Source organism: Micromys minutus (assembly GCF_963924665.1).
Source record: "Micromys minutus genome assembly, chromosome: 27".
Taxonomy (NCBI): Eukaryota; Metazoa; Chordata; class Mammalia; order Rodentia; family Muridae; genus Micromys; species Micromys minutus.
In genome coordinates this window covers 33,731,010-33,740,963 of record NC_137962.1, presented here as the reverse complement: position 1 = coordinate 33,740,963, position 9,954 = coordinate 33,731,010, and the positions used below count along the sequence as shown (strand labels likewise).

At 51.9% G+C, this 9,954-nt stretch overlaps 1 pseudogene across 1 annotated transcript; it reads right to left on the bottom strand.

Annotated features, from left to right (window-relative positions):
• Positions 1 to 2,258: 2,258 nt before the first annotated feature.
• LOC308438368 lies at positions 2,259 to 3,397 on the bottom strand (annotated as a pseudogene). The gene is made up of 3 exons: positions 3,383 to 3,397; positions 2,770 to 2,907; positions 2,259 to 2,462 (listed from the first exon to the last, which is right to left on the bottom strand). The product of its transcript is annotated as an uncharacterized misc_RNA (transcript).
• Positions 3,398 to 9,954: the final 6,557 nt, after the last annotated feature.

The following is a 9,954-nucleotide window of genomic DNA, read 5'->3' as shown; positions in this document are numbered from 1 at the left end:
GGTGGGGATGGACCAGGACTGCTGGCTGGGGTGTCCTCACAGAGTTGTCACCAGACAGACATGGGAGAGAGCAAATATACCTCTCACACCTGCTAGTTCTACCCAGAGTGAGAGCTGAGGCTAGGAAGAAGCTCTGCTGATAGCTTCCCTGTACCTCTCCTGAACCAGGGAGAGGCATTTGAAGGGAAAGGACAGAGCGTGGGTGGCAGACTGTGTCCTTTGGCAGCAGGCTGGAGCAGGGGGTCACTGCAGCTGCAGGACAAAGCTCCAGCAAAATATAAAGGATGCTTGGCTCCGTGCAAAGCCTGACCTGGTCCTGACCACCCAGAGCACAGGCACTCAGAGTGACTGTCTCACTGGGACCATCAAACCTTCCGCTGTTTTATCACGGACACAAAGCCTGTTCTGATCAGCAAGAGACTTGATGGCTTGTGTCTCCTTCCCCACATGCTTCTGTTCACTGAGGGACCCAACTGGTCCCACAGAGTAGGACCCGTGAGATCCTGTATCCTATGTTTTGAAAAAGAATAGTAAGGAAAATGGAGAAAGATGGGCTGGTCTAAGTGGCCAGCCAGTGCAAGGCTGCCCAACTGTGCTGAGCTGACCCTGCCCCTGCTGGCCCTGAGGTTTGGGGCTGGCAAGAGGCAGCAGATGCCATACTTAGTAAGGGCTCCATGAAGTTACTCTGGGTCTCAGCCCCTCAGAGCTATGAGTAACTTCCTCTCTAAAGATCCTGCCATAATGTTGGTTGTGAAGGTCCAGAGTTGCTGGAACACAGAAAAGAATAGTTCCCCCTTTTGTCTAAATTAATTATTTTACTAATTTTATATGTTTCATTATTAGACTTTCATATGTAATTTCATGCTCAAAATCAAGGTACCATTATACTTTGCTGATATCCATGTCCCCCACAGCCTTCTCCTGCTCTATCTGGTCCCATTTCTACCCCCAAATAGTCTCTCTTCTGTTTTCATATTACACATGCATTTACACACACACACATACATACACATGTACACATACACTGTACATCCTATTTTGCTTTTTTTATTCTGTGATAAAATACTGACCAAAACCAACTTAGGGGAGGAAAGTATTTATTTTGACTCATTCTTGATAACTCATCACTGAGAGAAGCCAAAGCAGGAAATTAGGGCAGGAACCTGAAGGCAGGAATTAAAGCAGGAGCCTCAGCTACATTTCTTACACAGAAATCTGTCTAGGGATTGGTGCCACCTATAGTGGGCTAGGGTCTTCCACATCAGTCATTAATGGAAGAAAACACACTGCCAACTTTCTGTTCTTTTTTCCTCTTTAAAAAAAAAAAAAAAAGGCAACAACAAGAAAAGAAAGAAAATGTGCTATAGATAGGCATTTGAAGGAGGCACCTCCTCAATTGAGGGTCCTTCTTCCCAGGTGACTATAGTATGTGTAAAGTTGACGAAAACTAAGTGGCATACTGCATACCAGATGGAAAAGTGTGATGTGTGTTTCTCCGAGGCTCAGTAAAACTTTATTGTGTATAGGCACCATATTTCCTCTCTCCGTCAATTCGTTTACTTGGTTGGTTGATGTTTGGAGACAGGAGTCTCTTGTAGTCCAAGCTAGACTTGAACTCACTCTATAGGTAAGAATGGCTTTGAGGTCCTTGATCCTCTGGCTTCTGCCTCCCCAGTGCCAGAAACGCAGCCTTGTGCCACCACGCCTGGCTTTCTGTATATCTGTTGGTGGGAACCTGATTCCATGTCATGCCTATTGGAAATAGATCATTTCTTCTGGCTTTTAACCAAGGTGAGTCCGTTTACATTGCTGACCCCCGTTTTTTTTTCACCAGAGTGGAGTAGAGTTAGCCTCTAAGCCACCAAAGAACTTGGCAAGCCTGGAGCCCGTGTCTTGCCTTGTGTGATGTGATTCTGCTCCCCATCTTTGCTCATTTATGGTCATAGGAGGCCACTCATAATCTTTAGCCATGACTACAAGCCCTTTCTCACCTTTCTCACCAGCTCTGCCTCTTCTTGGTCCCCTCCTAACCTCCAAGCTTCAGCATCCCTATCTGACAAGACGCTTTCACTGATTTCCAGAGCTCACTTCTATGTTAGAACAGACCACATGGTTGGATCACTCACCCTGTGTAGGTCCATTTCCCACCTTGGTCCCTCAGTCTGGGAAAACTTGGACCAGGCCTTTACGGGAGTCACTTGGAGCTAAACCCTTGCCTATTGTCTGCCATGAGACAGAGACCATGAACCAAGACAATTTCAGTTCCTTCTCCAGAAGCCTGGGCAAGCCTGTGGCTGCCTGCTTTGGAGTGGGTCCCAGGCTGAGGGAGGGAGTGGGTGAGACAGAAAGAATTCCTGGTGCCTCCTTCTGTCCTTCACACCCTAATAGAATCCCTTTCCAATCAAGAGGTGTTCCCATGGCAACCCTGCTGGGCCTCTCTGCCTGCTCAGCCTCTTTGGTATCTGTTTTAAAAAAAAAAAAAAAAAAAAGAAAGGAAGGAAGAAGCCATTGCTGGCCTTGCCACTGTCCTTCCTCACCTCACTTGGCTTTCCGAGGCATGAGTGTCTCTTCTCCCCTTAGAAAGGAGAACACGTCTGAACAGGGACATCCCCCAAGCCAGCACCAAGACACAGAGATACCCATTCCCCAAAGCTACCCACTCACTTCACGACTGGTCCCCGCCTGCCCCAGCAGGACAGAGCGCCTTGGCAAGGCGATCAGATTATAATTAGCACTCATTAGCACCCAGCAATCTGCGAGACGAGTCACCTGTCGCCAAGTCCCCTTCTTGGGAGCCGAAATAATTCCTGTCAATGATTCCCATGGGTTCAAAACATCAAAGGGAGATGGGCTGAGCCTGCTCTTTCTGTGCATCCCCCGCCCTTCCTGCCCGCACTCTGGAAAGTTCTGCTCAACAGAACTTTTGGGAGAACAACAGGAGGCCGAGAGACGTAAAGGTGACGCCTTACTCAGAGGCTGCCTCAGGGACACACTGCCTCACCACTGCCACCGCACACAAGCAGCCCCAGCAAAAGGGCTGTAAGCAAAAGAAAGCAGGGCTCAGTCTCTGCTGGAGGATGCCCGCCATCAGACAAAACATGGATCGAAGCTGCTGAAAACACGTGCCTTGTGCAGTTCGGAACAAGGGCCAGGAACCTGTGTGAGGTCTCAGCAGAGGGAAAACCATCCTCTGGGAGCTAGTATGAAAGAAAGGCTATGAAAGAAGCACTGTGGTCCCTTGCAGACCGGACCCCACTCTAGAACTTCTAGGGAAAGGATTGTAAGGGCCAAGGAAGAAACAGCAGACAAAGGCTCTGAACAGACAGACCGTCCTGACCCCCACTACGGGGAGAGAGGTGCTGTCTCTCAACAACTGACTCACCTTCTCTTCCAACATGTCAGCTTCTGAGTGACAACCGGAGTCACTTTAGAGACAAAGGTGTTTGAATCTCCAATGCTGAGAGGGTCTTAGCCCCGCCCCTCATTTCCCAGATTGGATACAGTTACATGAACGTCACCCAGTGGCTCCAAACTCCTTAGCCTGTTACCCTGGCATGTGGCCTCTGCCTAGGATCAATCTCGATAGAGCAGTTCTGGGGTCTCCTCTGGCTTCTGTTGACACTCTGGGTCTGGAAAACTCTATCGGTGCATAGTGAGCCATTTAGAGCTATAGAACAGTTCCCTGAGGAGGAGTGAGAGGAAGAAAAGGAGGATGGAGAAGGGGGAGGAGAGACGGAAAGGGGGAGGGAAGGACCTTGGGCTCTTCAAGCTTCCATGGGTGGCAATTGCTGCTGTGAACCGGAAGGCAGCTTAGTGGTCTTTACATCAGTTACCAGATGCAGCCTGAGCTAGTGGTACCTGGTTAAGAGTGACACCTCAGCTCTTGGGGCTCTGGGAACAGACCAAAAAGGGTTGCCTGACTTGAACTTAGCCACCTGAGTGACCTCAGACTCCCAGTCTTTTTTTTTTTATTAGATATGCTCGGAGACTCCCAGTCTTAAGAAGAAGAGGAGAAGGAGGAGGAGGAGGAGAATCTGGAGCTAAAAGACTGGACTCTCAAGTTCATGTACTCAGGGACCACACACAAGAATGCCCAGGCACCCTGTCCTGCTCCCAGTCTCTACTGGCCCCTCAGCCCTGCTGGCTGTCCCTGGCCATCAATCATCCATCATTGCTCTATAGCAGGAAGCCAAGCAGAATGAGATTGGTCCTAATTAGGTACTATTGCTATAATGAAACAGTTTGGTCATAAAAAGAAACTTGGGTAGAACAGAGTTTATTTGGTTTAGGCTTCCACATCACTATTCATTGAAGTCAGGTCAGGAACTCAAGCAGGGCAGAAACCTGGAGGTGGCAACCAATGCAGAGGTCATGGAGGGATGCTGCTACTGGCTTGCTCCCCAAGTCTTGCTGAGTCTGCTTTTTCATAGAATTCAGGACCATCAACCCAGAGATGGTACAACCCACCATGGGCTGGGCCCTCCCCAATCACTAATTAGGAAAGTGCCCTACAGGTCTGTCTACAACCCGATCTTATGGAGGCATTATTTTAGTTGAGATTCTCTCCTCTCAGGTGTCTTTAACTTGAGTCAAGTTGACATAAAACTTCCCAGCCCAGGGATATCCAGTCCATTCTTTCCCGTATGGCTTTGCGAGACTCTGTAGAAGTTAGTCAACCTCTCTATGACAACTGTGACAGCAATCACATCTTCCCAGGGCAATGGTGAGCAAGTAACTCCACAGGTTCTTAGGCCAGCACTGACCGACCTAGTCAGGCAAGTGTGAGAGAACCCCTGAGGTAGGTTTCTCTGATTCATTACCCAGTCTAGATTTGGGGTTGTAGGTGAACAGACAGCAAGCTACCCAAGCATAGCATCCTTTCTCCTTGGGCTCCCAAGGGACGGGCCCCAAGGATTAGATGGAATTTACAACCATTTCTTACACTGGTTCAACCTCAGGGTGCAGCCTGAGCTGGTAGGGCCAAGAGAGATCTGGAGCTGCCTACAGGCTTGGAAGAAGCCAACACAGCCCCTGCCTTTCCCACTGTTACCACCCTAGCCCATGGGATAGTTGGCTAGTAAGCAAAGGACTGTCTACATGGGTCTGTACTCCTGTCTTCAGTGGTCTTGGACAAAGTAATCTTCAAAGGTCATATCTTCATTAAGGGGTGCCAGACACTAGGGACTCTAGGGAAGGGCCTTCCATCAGCCTCAGGCCCCCGGAGAACCGAATGGGCTTGAAGCCCAGCAATAAGGTCCCCACTCTCTTCAGCCAACAATACCCTCACATTTAAGACTCCAGAAAGGCCTTGTAAGGTGGTGCAGGCTTGGAAGCTGGTGACTCTACTTCTCCCCGCCTCTGTATCTTCATCCATGACTCGGTGGGGGAGACGCCCATGAGCTGCTGGGAGCAGGGGCTTGTCCTCACTGTCGACTCTGCTCACCAGAAGGGCTGGAGCCACCAGAGCACTATCCACTGAAAGGCATCTTCAACCTGCCTGCTGGCAGGCTGCTGGGAGCCACCAGCGGTCAAGTTTAAGCAAAAGACCCCCCCCTTTCTTGCTTCACTGGCTTCAGGGACAAAAGCCCCCCAATAAGCCCCTCCTACCGATGGCCTCTGTCAGTAGAATCTTCTGACTCACTCTGGGACATCTGTGGCCTCCCAGGCTGAGGACACAGAGAGAACAAGGGCCAGGCTCTCAATAGGTATTCATGCCCAGACATCCAGATTCATCAGGGTTCTGCAGCAAGCTTCTTTCGGGCGCTACCCCCAGGACCCCCTACTACTTCCAGCATTCTTCCTCCTGGGGTAGTCCCCAGACCTCCATCTCCAGTGCCTGTTGAATTGTTCTGGGGACACCTGTCCTGTGCTGGCCGGCTGCAGGCACACAGGGTCATGACTACCACAGCTTATTCACACAGGCCCTGAAAGGCTGCCAGCCCCTCCTCCCTTGGGGAGGCTGCCACCCCCCCCCCTCCGCCACCTCTCCTGCTCCTCTGGAGTGCGAGGAGGAGGGGCTGGCCCAGTCAAACAGTATTTTTTCTGTTCTCTTCTGAACAAACAGGGTTCAATTAGGAAAGAAGAAACCCAAGGCCAGCCGCACAGTGCGTGGGGGAAAACACCGCTGCTTCCCCCCCCCCACTCCTCCCCCGCAAGAAAGCAACATCTTTCTGCATCCAGAAACAGTAGGTGGGATGGATGGTCCCTCGTGGTCCCACTTCCTTCTTCCTTTTCTACCTTCCTTGTTTCCCCCCTTCTTTCTTCCTTATGACATACTATGTTCCCAAGAGAGCAGGCGGTGGGAGAGGACCCATGACTGCAAACAGTTCACTCCATTGCCCACCTACTCTGCCCCTCAGAGGCCAGCCAGCTAACGAGACCAAACACAGGCTCCTCCTGCAGCCCCTGCTAGTGGGTATTGTTGAGACCCTGCTTCTCCCCCACAGTCTTGGCCACCTCTACCATGCCTATTCTTTCTGGTCCTCCTTGGAGACCTGGCTACTGACCAGAGCTAGCAGGATTAGATGCTGGTGGCCCTGACTGGGCTGGACCTTACTATCTAAGAACAGGCTACCTCAAACTCACACAGATCTGCCTGCCTCTGCCTCCTGAGTGCTGGAATCAAAGGCTTGTGCCACCATGCCCAGTGCTAACTATGGAGTCCAGATGTGAAGGAGGTGGGCAGATCCTTTGCCATTGGGGAAGAGCATCCCACAGAATATCAGTAGACATGGGACTGGTCCCAGGATGCTAGAAGTAGGGGTTTCTTCCCATTCCAGATTCCAACTTTCAGCTGATAGATGTGGAATGGACACAGGGCTATCTGGTGGGCTTGCCCTTCAGGTGAGCCACCCACCCTGTGGCTGTGGGGCTGGGGAGGCAGTAGATGTGAAGGTATAGAGGGGGACCTGAAAACTGGTGAATTGGCGGTGAACATCCAATTTGTATGTGCTTGGTACCATTCAGGAACTGGCAGATGAGACCAGCTTAGAGACCAGAGAGAGGTTAGCCTCGGAAAGGAGCTGTCAAGGGGTAAGGTGCCTGAGCTGGGAGCCCAGTGTAGGGGTAGGGGTGGTTTCTGAGTACTGCTTCTGGGCTCCCGCTGCAGCCATGGCCCCTGTGAACCTGACTCGGACACTCAGTTCTCTGTGTGCGCCAACCCGGGGCTTAGTGAGTGGGCTCCTTCCTGAGGTTCATGCTTCACTGCGACTGAGGTCCCAAGTACCATAGCAGCCCTTACTGTAGTCAGGAGCGTGGCACTACTGACAGTCACTGACACCAATGGGGTGTCATCACCAGGCCTGACCTTGGGCTACAAAACATAGGGTCCTGGCTTGCTCTCCTGCCCTACACCCCTGGGCCATTCCCCATCCCCCGGTTCCCACTTGCGTGAGCGTGTGCAAGTGAGGGCTGTGTGTTTCACACAGTTCTTGCTGTTGCTTGCAGCAGCCCTACCCTGATCTTACCAGTGATAAAACAAGGTGCAAAGAGGCTAGAAGATGGTCCTAAACTTTACCTGTCCTTTCCAGGGAACACATGAGCCCCTCCCCATGCAACGGCCCCTCCTGAGCTGAGTGACTTTCTCACTGGGCACTTCCTCGCCCAGCAGTGGACACTGGCCAGGCTGGGAACAGTGCTCTGTAATTTCAGATGTAGCTGGGCATGTGTGCGTGTTATCGGTTGATACTTAAATGGTAACCTTTTCCAAGGCAAACCCAAGTAAGTACGTATTTGGGAACTGTAATTCCAAGCTTGGAGGCCTCCCTCGGGCGGATGGGGAGTGTGGCGTCATGACCGCGAGCCAGTCCCTCTTCGGCTTTGGGTTTACAGCATGCAGCTGGGAGGTGAAGGCCTGGGACCAACACTAGGGTTTGTGGCCCTGTCCTGCCCATGCCACTCGACAGCTGGGAACACAAAGATTCCTAAGGTGCCTGATATCTGCCCCGAGACAGGGCCATGCCTGTGGTCTAGAGTTAGACACCAGATGCAGAACTCAGGGGAGGCAGTCTTCAAGGACAGACTGCAAGGGGAAAAGCTCAGCCCCATGACATATGGGGACAGTATGAGAAGAAACTCAATAACTACATTCTGCTGACAGTGGAGAGCTATGGGAGGCATTTAAGGGAGGGGAGGGGAGCAGAGCACGTATAAAGATGTGCTGGGGCCATTGGATGGATGGGTGAAGTACCTGCTTTGCAAGCATAAGAGTCTAAGTTCGGATCCCCAATCCCTCTGTAAGAAGCTGAGCGCAGAGGCAGAACCTGTAGTCTCAGTTCTAGGGAGGCAAAGATAGTCGGGTCCGAGAGGCTCACTAGATAACCAAGTCTAGCCGACCAGCAAGCTGCAGGTTCAATGAGAGACTGTCTCAAAGAGCAGGGTTGGAGTTGATAGACAGGAATGTTGGGTGTTAACCTCTGGCCTCCATACATGTATGTGTCTGTGTGCGTGTGGGTGTGCGTGTGTGTGTGTGTATGTGTGTGTGTGTGTGTATGTGTCTGTGTGCGTGTGTGTGTGCGTGTGCGTGTGTGTGTGTGTGTGTGTGTGTGTGTGTATCATACAGAATGATAGGATAGAGGGCAAAGGTGGGGGAGGAATAAAAAGAGAAAAATGGGATGATCTTTTTGGCATTTTGTGCCCCAGGTTCAATGCCAGATGATGCTCTATGAGTGTCAGGAGTGGGGTGAGTGTCAGGAGTGGGGTGAGTGTAAGCAGTGGGGTGAGGATGTCAGGAGTGGAGTGAGTGTCAGGAGTGGGGTGAGTGTCAGGAGTGGAGTGAGTGTCAGGAGTGGGGTGAGGATGTCAGGAGTGGGGTGAGTGTCAGGAGTGGGGTGAGTGTCAGGAGTGGGGTGAGTGTCAGGAGTGGGGTGAGGATGTCAGGAGTGCAGTGAGTGTCAGGAGTGGGGTGAGTGTCAGGAGTGGGGTGAGGATGTCAGGAGTGGGGTGAGGATGTCAGGAGTGGAGTGAGTGTCAGGAGTGGGGTGAGTGTCAGGAGTGGGGTGAGTGTCAGGAGTGGGGTGAGGATGTCAGGAGTGGAGTGAGTGTCAGGAGTGGGGTGAGGATGTCAGGAGTGGGGTGAGTGTCAGGAGTGGGGTGAGGATGTCAGGAGTGGGGTGAGTGTCAGGAGTGGGGTGATGATGTCAGGAGTGGGGTGAGTGTCAGGAGTGGGGTGAGGATGTCAGGAGTGGGGTGAGGATGTCAGGAGTGGGGTGAGGATGTCAGGAGTGGGGTGAGGATGTCAGGAGTGGAGTGAGTGTCAGGAGTGGGGTGAGGATGTCAGGAGTGGGGTGAGTGTCAGGAGTGGGGTGAGGATGTCAGGAGTGGGGTGAGGATGTCAGGAGTGGAGTGAGTGTCAGGAGTGGGGTGAGGATGTCAGGAGTGGAGTGAGTGTCAGGAGTGGGGTGAGGATGTCAGGAGTGGAGTGAGTGTCAGGAGTGGAGTGAGTGTCAGGAGTGGAGTGAGTGTCAGGAGTGGGGTGAGTGTCAGGAGTGGAGTGAGTGTCAGGAGTGGGGTGAGTGTCAGGAGTGGGGTGAGCATGTCAGGAGTGGAGTGAGTGTCAGGAGTGGAGTGAGTGTCAGGAGTGGGGTGAGTGTCAGGAGTGGGGTGAGTGTCAGGAGTGGAATGAGTGTCAGGAGTGGGGTGAGTGTCAGGAGTGGGGTGAGGATGTCAGGAGTGGAGTGAGTGTCAGGAGTGGGGTGAGTGTCAGGAGTGGGATGAGCATGTCAGGGGTGGGGTGATCAGGAGTGGGGTGAGGGTGAGTCTTTGTCTCTACAACATGTCCAGAAAGAGGTCAGAGGTACATGGGCTCAGGAGCCATCTGAGATTAGAACAGGTCTTAGCTTCACAAAGCAGTGGAGCTGGAGTTTTGGTGAGGAGGCAGACAACTGACCCAGAGCACCAGGAATCTTTCCTTTTTAAAGATGTATTTGTTTTATGTATATGAGTACACTGTTGCTC